The sequence below is a fragment of the Syngnathoides biaculeatus genome, chromosome 8 (assembly GCF_019802595.1).
Source record: "Syngnathoides biaculeatus isolate LvHL_M chromosome 8, ASM1980259v1, whole genome shotgun sequence".
Taxonomy (NCBI): domain Eukaryota; kingdom Metazoa; phylum Chordata; class Actinopteri; order Syngnathiformes; family Syngnathidae; genus Syngnathoides; species Syngnathoides biaculeatus.
This window is the reverse complement of record NC_084647.1, coordinates 2351119-2366063: the sequence shown is the minus strand read 5'-3', so window position 1 is coordinate 2366063 and position 14945 is coordinate 2351119. Positions and strand designations below refer to the sequence as shown.

Genomic DNA, 14945 nt, shown 5'->3' with positions numbered 1-14945 from the left:
ACTGATGTTGGTCTCTGGAATGTATCACCTGTTGTGTTTCAGATGAAAGCAGGACAAATATATGATCCCCAATACTCTGCAAAAGAGGCTGGGATGATTGGCATTTGGGAAACAATTGACAGTTTGCTCAAAGCAGGGGTGCTGTGTGAAATTCCTGGCTCTGATTTTAACACCCCCATCATGCCTGTTGAAAAGAAAAACAATGGAAAGTTTCGCATGGTCCATGACCTGCGAGCAATTAATGCAGCCGTGTTAACCCTCACATTGTCCGTCCCGAACCCGCACTTGGCACTGTCCCAAATTACATCGGCCCACACTCATTTCACTTGGATTGAATTGGCTAATGCTTTCTTTTGCATTCTGCTTCATCCTTCCATGAAGATTTTTTTTGCTTTCACTTGGAATGGTGTTTGCTATTCCGATAATCATCTGCCTCAAGGCCTCAAGCCTTCAAATATTCTAATGGGGGCGATCACTCCAACAGTCAAAGTTTCCCCAAATGTATTCATGTTCGATGTCTGTTGTGCATGAGTGAAAGACGTTTGATCTTCTCCATCTAGTTCTAGCCGGCCTGCAATTACATTTATTACTGGAGCCTGAAATTCATTTAAAGCTTTCCTGGTTTATGGTAAAGTGACGGTACAAATGGGTTAGTTGGAAACAACACCCAAGACTGTTTCTCCTCCAAGTCAGGAGGCGGCGTGGAGGGCAGTTTGGGTGTTGAGGGTTCCAGACCAACGCTTTCTTCCTTGACAGCCAAACGGGACAACTTTAACGCACATCCCATTGCCATAATTCTTGCTCTCGCTTTCATTACCACAACTTTCTTAGTATTCTCCCTTGCGTTTCTACCTTTTGAAGACAACCTGTTAATTTTTTCCACTTCCAACTTTAGAGCCGCCACTCTTTTAACACAAGCTTACTCCATTTCTTTCATTGATGTCACCTAACACGCAGTCGAAGACAACGGAAGGAACTATTCTCACAACATTTCAACCATTCTTTCAACTGTTCTTTCTCACTATCTCGTTCTTTTTCAGGCAACCCTCCAACACACACATCACATGCATTTCTTATTTATACATTTAGCAACAATTATTCAGAATGGTTTGGATTTGCCGCAAATCAAACCGTTCACTTTCCCTATCAACCTGTCCCTGCATTTTGTTGTAAATCGAACCTCCCTCTCTCTCTTTTTTTGTGTAGTCAACAGGTCTTTCTATTACTAGCAAAGAGTCAGATAAGTGACAAAGCAACAATAACGCGGGGTCTGGGCCTCCTTGCAAACTCACACCACCAACAACTCAAAGAACTCAACCTGAAAAATGGAAATATATAAAAACAAGAATGAGAACAGCAAACATACAAGCAGTGTTGCCTCCGTTGATCTTCCACACACACACTTGCTCCACCATGCTCCAATCATGTGTGTGTGTGTGTGTGTACGCGCCAGCAGATGTCGAAGGATGCTCTTTTTTTTTTTTTTAACTACCGCTGGGTATTGTCATACCCTTCTTAGGACATTATATTAAGGTCACTTTAATTTCTACAATTTGTGATCTCTCAGATGAATTATTATAAATGTATGTTTTCCCTTTTATCTAGTTACTCATATATATATATATATATATATGTATATATATATATCTTCTTCTTCTTTTCCTTTCGTCTTGTCCCGTTAGGGGTCGCCACAGCGTGTCATCTTTTGCCATCTTAGCCTATCTCCTGCATCTTCCTCTCTAACCCCAACTGCCCTCATGTCTTCCCTCACCACATCCATAAACCTTCTCTTTGGTCTTCCTCTCGCTCTTTTGCCTGGGAGCGCCATCCTCAGCATCCTTCTACCAATATACTCACTCTCTCGCCTCTGAACATGTCCAAACCATTGAAGTCTGCTCTCTCGAATCTCGTCTCCAAAACATCCAGTTTTGGCCGTCCCTCGAATGAGCTCATTTCTAATCCTATCCAACCTGGTCACTCCGAGCGAGAACCTCAACATCTTCATTTCTGCCACCTCCAGTTCAGCTTCCTGTTGTTTCTTCAGTGCTACCGTCTCTAATCCGTACATCATGGCCGGCCTCACCACTGTTTTGTAAACTTTGCCCTTCATCCTAGCAGACACTCTTCTGTCACATAACACACCAGACACCTTTCGCCAGCTGTTCCAACCTGCTTGGACCCGTTTCTTCACTTCCTGACCACACTCTCCATTGCTCTGTATTGTTGACCCCAAGTATTTGAAGTCGTCCACCCTTGCTATCTCTTCTCCCTGTAGCCTCACTCTTCCCCCTCTACTTTTCTCATTCACGCACATATATTCTGTTTTACTTCGGCTAATCTTCATTCCTCTCCTTTCCAGTGCATGTCTCCATCTTTCTAATTGTTCCTCTGCATGCTCCCTGCATTCACTGCATATCACAACATCATCTGCGAACATCATGGTCCAAGGGGATTCCAGTCTAACCTCATCTGTCAGCCTATCCATTACCACTGCAAACAGGAAGGGGCTCAGAGCTGATCCCTGATGCAGTCCCACCTCCACCTTAAATTCCTTTGTCACACCTAAGGCACACCTCACCATTGTTCTGCTACCATCATACATGTCCTGTACTATTTTAACATACTTCTCTGCCACACCAGACTTACGCATGCAGTACCACAGTTCCTCTCTTGGTACTCTGTCATAGGCTTTCTCTAGATCCACAAAGACACAATGTAGCTCCTTCTGACCTTCTCTGTACTTTTCCACGAGCATCCTCAAGGCAAATAATGCATCTGTGGTACTCTTTCTAGGCATGAAACCATACTGTTGCTCGCAGATACTTACTTCTGTCCTGAGTCTAGCCTCCACTACTCTTTCCCATAACTTCATTGTGTGGCTCATCAACTTTATTCCTCTATAGTTCCCACAGCTCTGAACATCCCCTTTGTTCTTAAAAATGGGAACTAGAACACTTTTCCTCCATTCTTCAGGCATTTTTTCGCCCGCTAGTATTCTGTTGAATAAGTTGGTCAAAAACTCCACAGCCATCTCTCCAAATTGCTTCCATACCTCTACCGGTATGTCATCAGGACCAACTGCCTTTCCATTTTTCATCCTTTGTAGTGCCTTTCTGACTTCCCCCTTAGTAATCATTTCCACTTCCTGGTCCTTCACTCTTGCCTCTTCAACTCTTCCTTCTCTCTCATTTTCTTCATTCATCAACTTCTCAAAGTATTCTTTCCATCTATTTAGTACACTACCGGCACCAGTCAACACATTTCCATCTCTATCCTTAATCACCCTTACCTGCTGCACATCCTTCCCATCTCTATCCCTCTGTCTGGCCAACCTGTAGAGATCCTTTTCTCCTTCTTTCGTGTCCAACCTGGTGTACATGTCTTCATATGCCTCTTGTTTAGCCTTTGCCACCTCTACCTTTGCCCTACGTCGCATCTCGATGTACTCCTTTCGCCTCTCCTCAGTCCTCTCAGTATCCCACTTCTTCTTCGCTAATCTCTTTCCTTGTATGACTCCCTGTATTTTGGGGTTCCACCACCAAGTCTCCTTCTCCCCTTTCCTACCAGATGACACACCAAGTACTCTCCTGCCTGTCTCTCTGATCACCTTGGCTGTCGTCGTCCAGTCTTCCGGGAGCTTCGGTTGTCCATCGAGAGCCTGTCTCACCTCTTTCCGGAAGGCCGCACAACATTCTTCCTTTCTCAGCTTCCACCACATGGTTCTCTGCTCTACCTTTGTCTTCTTAATCTTCCTACCATCCTACACACCATCCTATGCTGTCGAGCTACACTCTCCCCTACCACTACTTTACAGTCAGTAACCTCCTTCAGATTACATCGTCTGCACAAAATATAATCTACCTGCGTGGTTCTACCTCCGCTCTTGTAGGTCACTATATGTTCCTCCCTCTTCTGGAAATAAGTGTTCACTACAGCCATCTCCATCCTTTTTGCAAAGTCCACCACCATCTGCCCTTCAAAGTTCCTTTCATGGATGCCGTACTTACCCATCACTTCTTCATCGCCCCTGTTTCCTTTACCAATATGTCCATTACAATCTGCACCAATCACAACTCTCTCGCTGTCTGGGATGCTCAGAACTACTTCATCTAGTTCCTTCCAGAATTTCTCTTTCAACTCTAGGTCACATCCTACCTGTGGTGCATAGCCGCTAACCACATTATACATAACGCCCTCAATTTCAAATTTTAGTCTCATCACTCGATCTGATACTCTTTTCACCTCCAAGACATTCTTAGCCAGCTCTTCCTTTAAAATAACCCCTACTCCATTTCTCTTCCCATCTACTCCGTGGTAGAATAATTTAAACCCTGCTCCCAAACTTCTAGCCTTACTACCTTTCCACCTGCTCTCTTGGATGCACAGAATATCAACCTTTCTCCTAATCATCATGTCAACCAACTCCTGTGCTTTTCCTGTCATAGTCCCAACATTCAAAGTCCCTACACTCAGTTGTAGGCTCTGTGCATTCCTCTTTTTCTTCTGACGCTGGATCCGGTTTCCTCCTCTTCTTTGTCTTCGACCCACAGTAGCTGAATTTCCAACGACGCCCTGCAGGTTAGCAGTGCCGGGGGCGGGCGTTGTTAACCCGGGCCACGACCGATCCGGTATGGGATTCTTTAGATGAACGCTCATATTTGTTTGGCACAGTTTTTACGCCGGATGCCCTTCCTGACGCAACCCTCTGCATTTATCCGGGCTTGGGACCGGCCTACAGATTGCACTGGTTTGTGCCCCCATAGGGCTGCATCTATGTATATATATATATATATATATATACATACATATTTTTGTTTTTTTTATGCTCGAGCCCCTTTATTTTAACGAAACAGTCCTTTGATTTCGAATGAGGAATTCCAGTCTCTAGGATTCTCTGAAAAGAATGAGAAAGCCTTGCGGTCCAGAAAGTTTTGGGCTGGGCTCAACCTTATCGGTGTGTTCTGCCAGCCCAGGGATTTACAAACTTTTTGTGTCGGCACAACCTCCAAACACAGGGCACTTCTAAACCCTTTTTAGAGTTGTACGCCCAGACATACTATAGATTTTCAACCATTTAAGTGGGATGTGACGGTTACCAACCAGGGCCTCGAACCCAGGACTTATTAATGTTCAATTTCCCCTACTGTTCATCCAGCCAAAAACTATAATTTCACAATGTAACAAATTCAAACGTGACACGGACCTCAACCCCAGTTAACAGACAGAAGAGGATTTTTGAAGGATAAATGTCCTCTGACCTTATCAATTGTTGGCCGGCCGATGTTCTGTCTGTCAACCAACATCTCAGTCCGAAATCACGTCGGGGTCACCAGTTGTTGGAGGACGCTTTTTTCCTCTGCGTGTTCATTTAATTTTGGATAGTGAGAATGTTAGTTATCCAAATAAAGGCTGGAGATGATAAACAGTTTCTTCGAAGAATTTACTTACAGAATATTCTGGGCACTTGTGATTTACAGACAATGGCTGCAGAGAGCAGATCAGAAGTGCAAAGATACAGAGAAAGTACATATCCTTTATCTTGTCAGAAGGGCGGACTATGGGTGGTATCAAACCTGTGGCATGAGATCGGGGCTTTCCACTTAGACAAAGGGTTTCTGTCTCAACCGATTCTAGCTGGCAATGGATTATTACAAAGTGTCCAGTATGCAGTTCATCAAGGTTAGTCTACGTGCAGAGATGCGATCAAGGACACATCTGGCTACAGAACAAAGCTCCACTGAGGACATGAGGAAATTATGTAGTCATGACTAAATATGGGCATAAGACATACTTCAGTGTCTATGCACCAAACAGCCGTTCTGAGGACCCAGACTTTTTCTAGTCTTGAGAGGGGGTACTAGAGAGCACTCCCACTGGGGACACCATGTTTTTTTCTTAGGAACTTCAATGCTCACATGGGCAATGACAGTGAGACCTGGAAGGGTGTGATTGGGAGGAATGCCTCTCCTCTCATCACAACTCAAGTGATGTTCTGTTATTCGATGTCTGTTCTCACTCCGAATTGTCCAGAACATAACCAATGTTCAAAATCCAGGTTTAAATCCAATTGAGATGCCGTTGTGTCAACTTAAATTGGCAGTTCATGCTAGAAAACCCTCTAATATTAATATTATGATGTTGAAACAATTTTGCAACGAAGAGTAAGCAAAGCAAATCAAGGCAAATTTATTTGTATAGCACATTTCATAGACAAGGTAACTCACTATACTTTATTACATTATTAAAAGGATTTGAAAACATAGAAATAAAACATTCAAAACAGGATAAAAACAATAACATTGCCAACAATGAAAAGGAAAGTGCAAGTAATATGATTAAAAATTTGAAATACTATAAAAAGCATGACAAAAAAGAAATGTTTTCAACCTGGATTTAAAAGCATTCATACTTGAGGTTGACCTCACAACTTGGCAATTTATTCCATTTGTGTGCAGCATAATTGTTAAATGCTACTTCACCATGTTTGCTTTGGACTCTGCACTCCACTATTTGACCTTAGTCAGTCAATCTCAGAGGTCTACTTTGTGTGCATTCCGTAAGCATTTCTTTTATGTATTCAGGACCTAAATCATTTAGTGATTTATGGACCTTTAGCAGAACTTTAAAATCTATTCTAAAGCTGACTGGAAGCCAGTGCAAGGAATTTAGAATTGGAGTTATATGCGCTGACTGCTTTGTTCTAGTCAGCGAGCTGCGGCATTCTGAATGAGCTGCAGTTGTTTAATACTCTTTTTGGGGTGTCTTGTCAGAAGACCATTACAGTAGTCAAGTCTACTTAGTTGGACAAAATTCCTTGTTGTGAAAGACTCATCACCAGTTATCGCAAATGCTTGATTTCAGTTATTGCTGCCAAGCCAATTGCTGCATAACCCGTTAATTTGTTCAAGGGGCAATTACTTTTTCACAGAGGATCAGAAAGATTTAGATTTTTTTTATTCTTAATAAATTGAATTGACATTTGAAAACTAAATTTTGCACTTCTTTGGGTTGTCTCTGGGTGATATTAAAATTGGTTTGATGCAACAAAAAAAAAAAAAAATAGGAACTTGGCGAATATTTTTGCACGGCACTGTACTTGGAAGACCTCCTCATTTTCACTGATACGGTTTCCCATGAGAAACCAACGTTAATTTTCTCTGAGGCAGGCTCTCATTTTTATGGGGTTGAGGTCACCGAGGAGGTTAAAAATATCCTCAGTGGCAAGGTCCCGGGGGTGGATGAGATTCGCCTGGAGTTCCTAAAGGCTCTGGATGTTATGGGGCTGTCTTCTTTGACACTCCTCTGCAACATCCCATGGACATTGGGGACAGCGCCTCTGAATTTGTTGACTGGGGTGGTGCTTCCCCCTTTAAGAAGGGAGAGTGTGTTTCAATTACAGGGGGATCACACTCCTCAGTCTCCATGGTAAGGTCAATTCAGGGGTGTTGGAGAGGAGGCTCCCTCAGAAAGTTGAATATCTCATTCAGGAGGAACAATGTGGTTTTTGTTCTGGCAATGGAAAAGTGGCGGATGGCTCGATTGGTTGGAGTTGAATTGAGAGAACTGCCGATGACCAAGTGTGATAAAGTATCATTGGGGATGACCTGGGTCGTTTTGAGGTGATATGCGTGATGAGAACCACCTTGTGATCTAAAGAGCTGTTTGCTGGTATAAGGATAAAATGGACGGAAGGAGGTGCAACTGGTGCAGTAGTATCCAAAAGAAAGATATTGAAAACACAATATTCATTCATCTCCTGATAATGAGACAGTGAGATGAGTCAAAGACGAGGTACTACGAGAGTTTCTGTATTTTTAAAGTACTAATACTGTTTATCTCCTTTACAACAAATGAGAAACAACAACAAAAAATTCCAGTTGCATTGTGTCCCCTTGTTTTTATTTTAGTCAGTGAATACAGTTTTTATCAAGTACACGTATGACAGATGCATGAATGCATTAACAAAACTATTTAGGCTTTTGTTTCCCTTGCATATCTATCATTGGATATTATTACCCACTGATGGGGGTACAACGACAGTTAGGTGGGAAGACAGAGTGCTTAGGAGAAATAAAGTATCAAATGCAAACCCATTGATTTACATTCAGTACTCCTGTACAACAACGAGTGCTCATGTGTTATTCATAGCAAACCTATGACAGATCCATAAATACTGCCACTTGACTCGTCAGCAAGTAGCATACTCGCTCAGCTTTATACATCCTCCAGCAAGGCTACAGTAGTAAGATGTATTCATTTACAAGTAAAGCATGTATGTAGTTCAACACTAGAATGGTGCGGTCATGGTGGACCTATGTTCATGTGTTTGTGAGCATGTGTGTGCAGTGTTTTTGTTGTTAGAAGGTCTACCCACCTCCACATCCCCGAGGCCTTCAACAGGCAAGCGTTCCAGCTTGACTGACTTTGAAAATGTACTTCCCCCACCCAGTCGTAAAATGGCGCCTTTCTTTCTTTCCACCTTTACAATCTGGACTGGATATACTGCTTGAGTTGTGTTTATTTTTTTGGGGTAGACAGAGGAAATATAAAAATGCTATACAGCCATATCAGTTATGTCAAAATGGGATCCTTAGCTCAGTTGTTTTGGTGTGAATGAACGAGGTCGCACGGATAAACTGAGAGAATATGTATTTCCTGTATGTTTGGTTTTGAAACGAGTCATTTTGTCCAATTAGGTAAGTGAATAAATTGAGGCAATGCAACATGACATGACATGAGGGAGGAACTGAAACTGGAGTCAGGCAGTTCATGTGTGTTTATTATATCAGATTGAAATGTGATACAAGGACTCCCTTTCAATACAATACACGTTGTGTTCATCTCTGAAGTGGCAGGACTGGTGCTCTCATGAATTTGAGCTACACACCACTGTCAAGAGCATGTTGACCTCATACACACTCAAGTAAATATCCATACCACTGAGGTTATTTCATTCTTTTTCTGTCTCCTCAAGTTTAGAAAAGTGCACTGGGTATGTTAATAAACAACAACAGAAACAAAATATTATGAATCATTCTCAAAAGTAACTAATGATCCACGTCTGATTTGTAAAATGTGTAAAAAGTAAAATTACAAACAACCGGTTCTTTTAGTTTCAGTGCTGCAGGAACAAAGGCCTTATTTACCTTTAAAAAGGCTCAAATATTTGTTGGCTTCAAGGTTGAGCCTCCGGTCTTAAGTATGAGCATTCAACATGCATCGTATTGTTTCTGGACAGTATAAAAAGAGATGAGTTTAGCTGACAAAAGCCAAGCCAAGAGGATGCATCTCAGCCAGGGAGGTGGTGTGGATATGGGAGGTGAGATGGGGGTGGGTAGTTTGAGGTAGGGGGAGTGTGGGGCTGCGGAAAGGAGAGCTAAGAGAGGAAGGATTGATGATAGCAGCATTGGCCTTGAGTGTGGCGCAGTTGTGCTCATCTATCCACACCAACCAAGAGGAAGGACAGGGCATCAGTCACAAGACCTTCAGACCATAAAACCAAGCAACCAATTACAAAATTTCTCAAAGTATATTCTTCTCATCACATTTCCATTTTTTTTCTGTAGTCCATAAAATCACACCGCAATGTTATTTCGGGACATATTCAGGCTTTTACAATCATATATGTTGTGTTGAGTGTCTTAACATGTTTAAGGAGACCAACAATGTTTGTGCACACCTCTGACTCCAGTTCTGGCATTAAGAATTATAGTACAAGCTGCATGTCTCCTGTTTATGTTCCTCTCCATGATTCCATGAAGTGAATGTTGTGGAACAGACTCAGTTCGAGAAATGACACCTCTGTTTTCAATGATCAACTCAACACACTATTGTCAGTGATACGTAGATTAGGGTTGTGCATCAAGAATCGACAACAGCTTGAAACAGGGAACTTGCTGCACAGCGGCTACGACAGTTTGTTGAAATATGTCTACTTGAAAACAGTCCGTAGTGCAGAACAGAGTGGCGACCGCTGGAGAACTGTGACAAATCATCTAGTCACGGCCCTGCAAGCAGTGGCGATGGCTGCTTGAACAACACCCTGCGCAAGTTAAAGGGGAAATCCAGGTATTGAATTAACAATGTATCCGAAAGGTCATGTCATAGGTACTGTACCTAGAAAATTTGAGTTTAATCTGATATCATTTAAGGTTGTTTTGAGAATATTTTTATGGGCAATTTTGAATGCTCCCGGTCGCCGTCATTTTGGCGAGCCACATGATCTACATGCGCGGATGTGACGTGTCATGTGCGCAAATAAAGGCTCGGTTACGTTCCTACACAATCACGGCCATTGCTGATTTTTCTGATCTATCCTCATCTGATGAAAAAAATAGCAGTATCGATTGCTCGGGAAGACGGGGGAATACATCCATACAAATTTGAACCTGTGGCTAAAAATAATGTTCAATATTCGGATGGTTCTTTGGACGGGAATGACGCGAATCGTACTACGTGGAGATCGAAGCGGGGCACACACCATTCATCCGTCCTATCAATTTTTAAATGCGTTTAGGCCAGCCAGTGGAGGACTCCACTGAGAACAGCACTCATGGCCATGAAGGATGATAGAGTCCATCAGGGAAAGGTAGGCCTTATATTGTGGGAAAGGTTGTTTTGGCCAACAGGGTAAGTGGGGTCCAAGTGATAATTAAATGATTTTTGGCTTGGTGGAAGTTAATTAAATGATTTTTGGCCTGGTGGAAGTTAATACTGCCTCCACAACAGTGGCACAGTAGCTCATCTGGTAAAGCGTTTGCTTTACAGTTCTGAGGACCTGTGTTTGATTTTTGTGGAGGTTTTTTTTTTTTGCGGGGAGTTATGTGTGTGTGTGTGTGTGTGTGTGTGTGTGGTGTGTGTGTGTGTGTGTGTGTGTGTGTGTGTGGTGTGTGTGTGTGTGTGTGTGTGTGTGTGGAGAATTGTGGCGTTTGCATGTTCTCCCCGTGCCTCCCCGGTTTTGTCCAGGCACTCCGGTTTCCGGTCCTTTAATGATTCTTTTTCTTACTGGGCAGAACATGCCACCGAACATTCCGCAGATTATTTCTATTCGAATTATGGCAAAATTTTGCGATACAGTAAGGCATTTTACCGTGTCCAATCGTGGTGGTACCGCACGTGAAGAAACTACAAACCGGCAGTGATTTCTTTGTTTGCACACATGACAAATCACATCCTCGCATGTAGGTCAGGTGACTCGCCAAAATGGCGGCGACCGGGAACATTCAAAATTGCCAATAAAAATATTTTCAAAACAACCTTAAATGATATCAGATTAAACTCAAATTTTCTAGGTACAGTACATATGAAATTACTACATTGTTAATTCTATCCCTTGACTTCCCCTTTCACTGCCCCCTGCTCCCCCCAGGTCCTAGATCAACACACACACTCTTATTCATATACAGTATTTTAAATGTCCTTTACACGGTGAAAAGTATTGGAGCATGCTGCTATAATGTTTAAAATAAGCGCAAATGCCTTACTCCCTAAAAATGGGTGCATGAGTTCACTGACTTTAAAAATAACAAAGTAAACAAAAATGTCTGAAAGGATCACCAATGGCAGCTGTTTGCTTAACCTACCAATTTGCAAACTTACTTTCAAAAGTACAGAGGTATGATAAAAAAAACTTTTATTAAGTGACTTCCAAAATGACAGCAAGAGTGAGATCAATTCTAATCCTGTCCAGAGGTTGACTCCACCCGGAGGCACAAATTCCCCATTCAAACAGCAAGGTTGACATTCTAATCTACTATATTGGTGACTCACTTTTTATTTCTGACAATGATCCCTTGCCGTACTGTAGGTAGGCAGGGAGCAGCATAATTAACAACACCACAGTCTACAGCAGCGGAATTTTTGAATATAATTATTTGCATTTACATATTCATATTTTACAGATATGGAATTAGATGGCCCTTGATGCTCCACCTACCATGCTGCAATGTGCAAACTCACATTTCGCACATACCAGAAGCCATTCCAGACAGTAAGTCTTCTGTCCAATGAGGTCAGGAAAAAAAAAAAATCACCTGGCAACAACCTCCGGTGTTCCAATGAGAACCAAGGTAAAATTGTTACATGTACTCCAGATTAGCATCAATAACCAAGGTTGTAAATATTTAGTGTATTATTATTAGCAGGTTTGGCAGTCTTTTTATTCTTGAGTGATGCATTATGAAGGAGAAATGTATTTCATTGGTGGACATAGATTGACAAATGCTATCCAGATCGTCATCTGTGCGACATCCAATATATAGATGTACAAAACATTTTGTCATTAGTAATTAGTAACAAATCAGTCTCAGCTTTAATGACCAAGTATATAACAACACACAAGGAATTTGTCTCCGTCACTCAGTACCGTCCTGGCACGACATACAGAACATGTTGACAGAACCTCAAAATGTATTCCAAAATTAAAATCATGGGATATCAAAACACATTGACAATCTGCACACACAAGAAACAATCCCCTTCTTCATCCCACCTAAATATTTCTGCCAGTCGATGCAATGAAAAAGCAAACATGGTTTGGCTCAGTTACAACAAATATTTATACAATAGGGATGTGAGTCGCACAGGTTGTTAAATGTTCATTTCTAAACAACAACATGCAAGTTGGTCCAATGAGCTAACATTATTGGCCTTCTCCGAGTTATCAAGTGAATAAACTGCCAGTAGGAATAACCAAACCTACACTGCCATGTCACCTGCTGCATAAATTTATACTGTACAGTAAAGCTCAGAAGCGCAAACTCATATCTAGGCAATGAAATTTCACACAGCATGCAGAGAGAAGAAGGTAAACATGTGAATCGAAGGCCAGTGTACTTAAAGATCAGAGGACAAAGATGTTATGGGGTCAGGTAAAATTCAGATTTGCGTTGTTTATATGTCATGTAATATAGGCATGTCAGTTCCACTCCAGCAAGTTGTCAAGTATAGTTAAGCAAAAAAATGGGTTTTTATGATGCATATTGAGCTCTCCCGGAAGATACCTGAAGGCGAAGACACCAAAGTGTAGTTACTCTTTCCAGCCCATGGGCTACCAGAATTGACGTTGCAGTTGATAAACACAGCACTCTATATTCTATCCGCAATTGCGAGCAATGTGTTGGATGGACGATGATAACAAGGATTTTGTTTTACAGGAACAACCACCTTAACCTGGCATCGTCTCATCGTACATCTTTGAGCCCATCAGGAGATCGGAACCTGATGGTGACAAGAACGATCTGCACATCAGATCTGTACAGTATGTCAGAAGCAACAGTTTTATTATTATTATTTGTAGGAGTAGCCCTACTTTTACGCAATATAATTTGACTATATCATCATAAAATTCTACAAAGTGGGATTCATGCCCTTTGTACTGACATTATCCTCAAGCAAAAAAATCCACTTAATTTCCTTAAAATATTCTGATATTCCTCTTGCTTCTCCATCAGCCAATCAATATGCTGCAGTTTGTGTAGTTAAAATCTATGACACTTAGCATGTTGTTCAAATGTGATCGCTATCCATTCTGGGGAAGCTGATAAATTACAAACACATGTAAACGTAATCGGAAAAAAGCTGACGCTTACATGTGCACACATTATGTAACGATAATATTGGCAACGCAGAATTTCAGTGTGGGCTGTTGCCCTCAATGCAAGTTATGCAAACTACATTGCTATAATCTATATGAGCACAATAATAAATATTGATTGGGTATGTTCGTGATCTATTCCTGACCTGAAACCCGAGAATGCGATAAGATGTAATGAATTTGTGACATAAAACACTGTGGTGACTCAATCTTTACACTGCAACAGAATTCCCTATACACAGTAGTGCTTTTTTTCCTTACTGTTGAGCCACATACGCGTATCAGGATGGCTCACTAAATATTCAGCATTGTCTATAGAGCTCATGGACGTGACGTCACGGTATTCACCCCACCATGTTGCCGGTCAAACAGAGCTGTGGGAGACATTGAACCGGAGCGCAATATTCACAATGCCCGAGACTTAGACTGACTGAGATAGATGGTGCCCAACCAAATACTCACGCCTGCGTAGCGATCACTTCATGTCAGGTAGGAATTATTCTTCTCAATCTCCAATAACCAAGAAGTATTTATGATGCCAAGATGATTCCATTGAATGAGAACAATGCATATTTAAAAAAAAAAAAAATGACGGTCACAGAGAGGTTTATGGATGCGTGTGTGTGCCTGTGGCCGCAATACACTTCTGTGTATGGATGAGATGACTCCCTGTCCTAAATTTTTTTCCCAATCATAGTTAATGACTGCTAGTTTGTGTAAAACCAGGGGTCATTTATTTAAATACTGGTATTTATATTGAAAAAATCTGAGTGAATACATCACAATGTGGGATTGATTGAGAACAGATCCAGCAACAAAGTATGTGTTTGCGTCCAGGCTTTTATATGCTTTCCGACTTTTCTGTGTAAATTTTGACGACTTACTCACCAGATACATGTGTATATACAGTTGTCCAAGACAAGCGGAAGTGGGTCAACAGTCCACTTTCTTGGTGGCGAAAACATCAACTTCGGCATTAAATATGGGTCCACTATGCCAAGTGTCTGTAATTATTCCACGTACCATCGTTTATTATCGCCTTCTAAAAGTTTAACGGTATTAGACAAAACTCTGGATGTCGTGCCATAAGACGTATTTTTGTAATGTCTCAACAGACTTAGCATTGAACAATGCTTTCTTTGACCGGCAATATGGCTAGTCACGTGAATTCGGTGATGTAGGTCCACGAGCTCTATACTGTATACTTTATCTAGAGTATATACATTTTATAATCATCACAAGGCTGTTTTCATTTCCTGAAGAGGAACTGTACATATACAATGGCTCAAACTGTAGTTACTATTTATAATTATCCTATTATCTGTCTTTCAGTTTTCTATTGTCTCATCAT

General features: G+C 41.5%; 1 long non-coding RNA gene across 2 annotated transcripts in view; it reads right to left on the bottom strand.

Annotated features, from left to right (window-relative positions):
• Nucleotides 1–14945, bottom strand: part of LOC133505400 (uncharacterized) — a 66882-nt gene that overhangs the window by 50463 nt on the left and 1474 nt on the right. The window contains exon 1 of one of the 2 annotated variants that reach the window (XR_009796244.1): nucleotides 5259–5360. The exons of the other annotated variant lie outside the window; for it this stretch is intronic. This is a non-coding gene — a long non-coding RNA (uncharacterized LOC133505400). Of the gene's footprint in view, nucleotides 1–5258; nucleotides 5361–14945 lie in introns of those variants that run through there. 2 annotated transcript variants of the gene reach the window in all.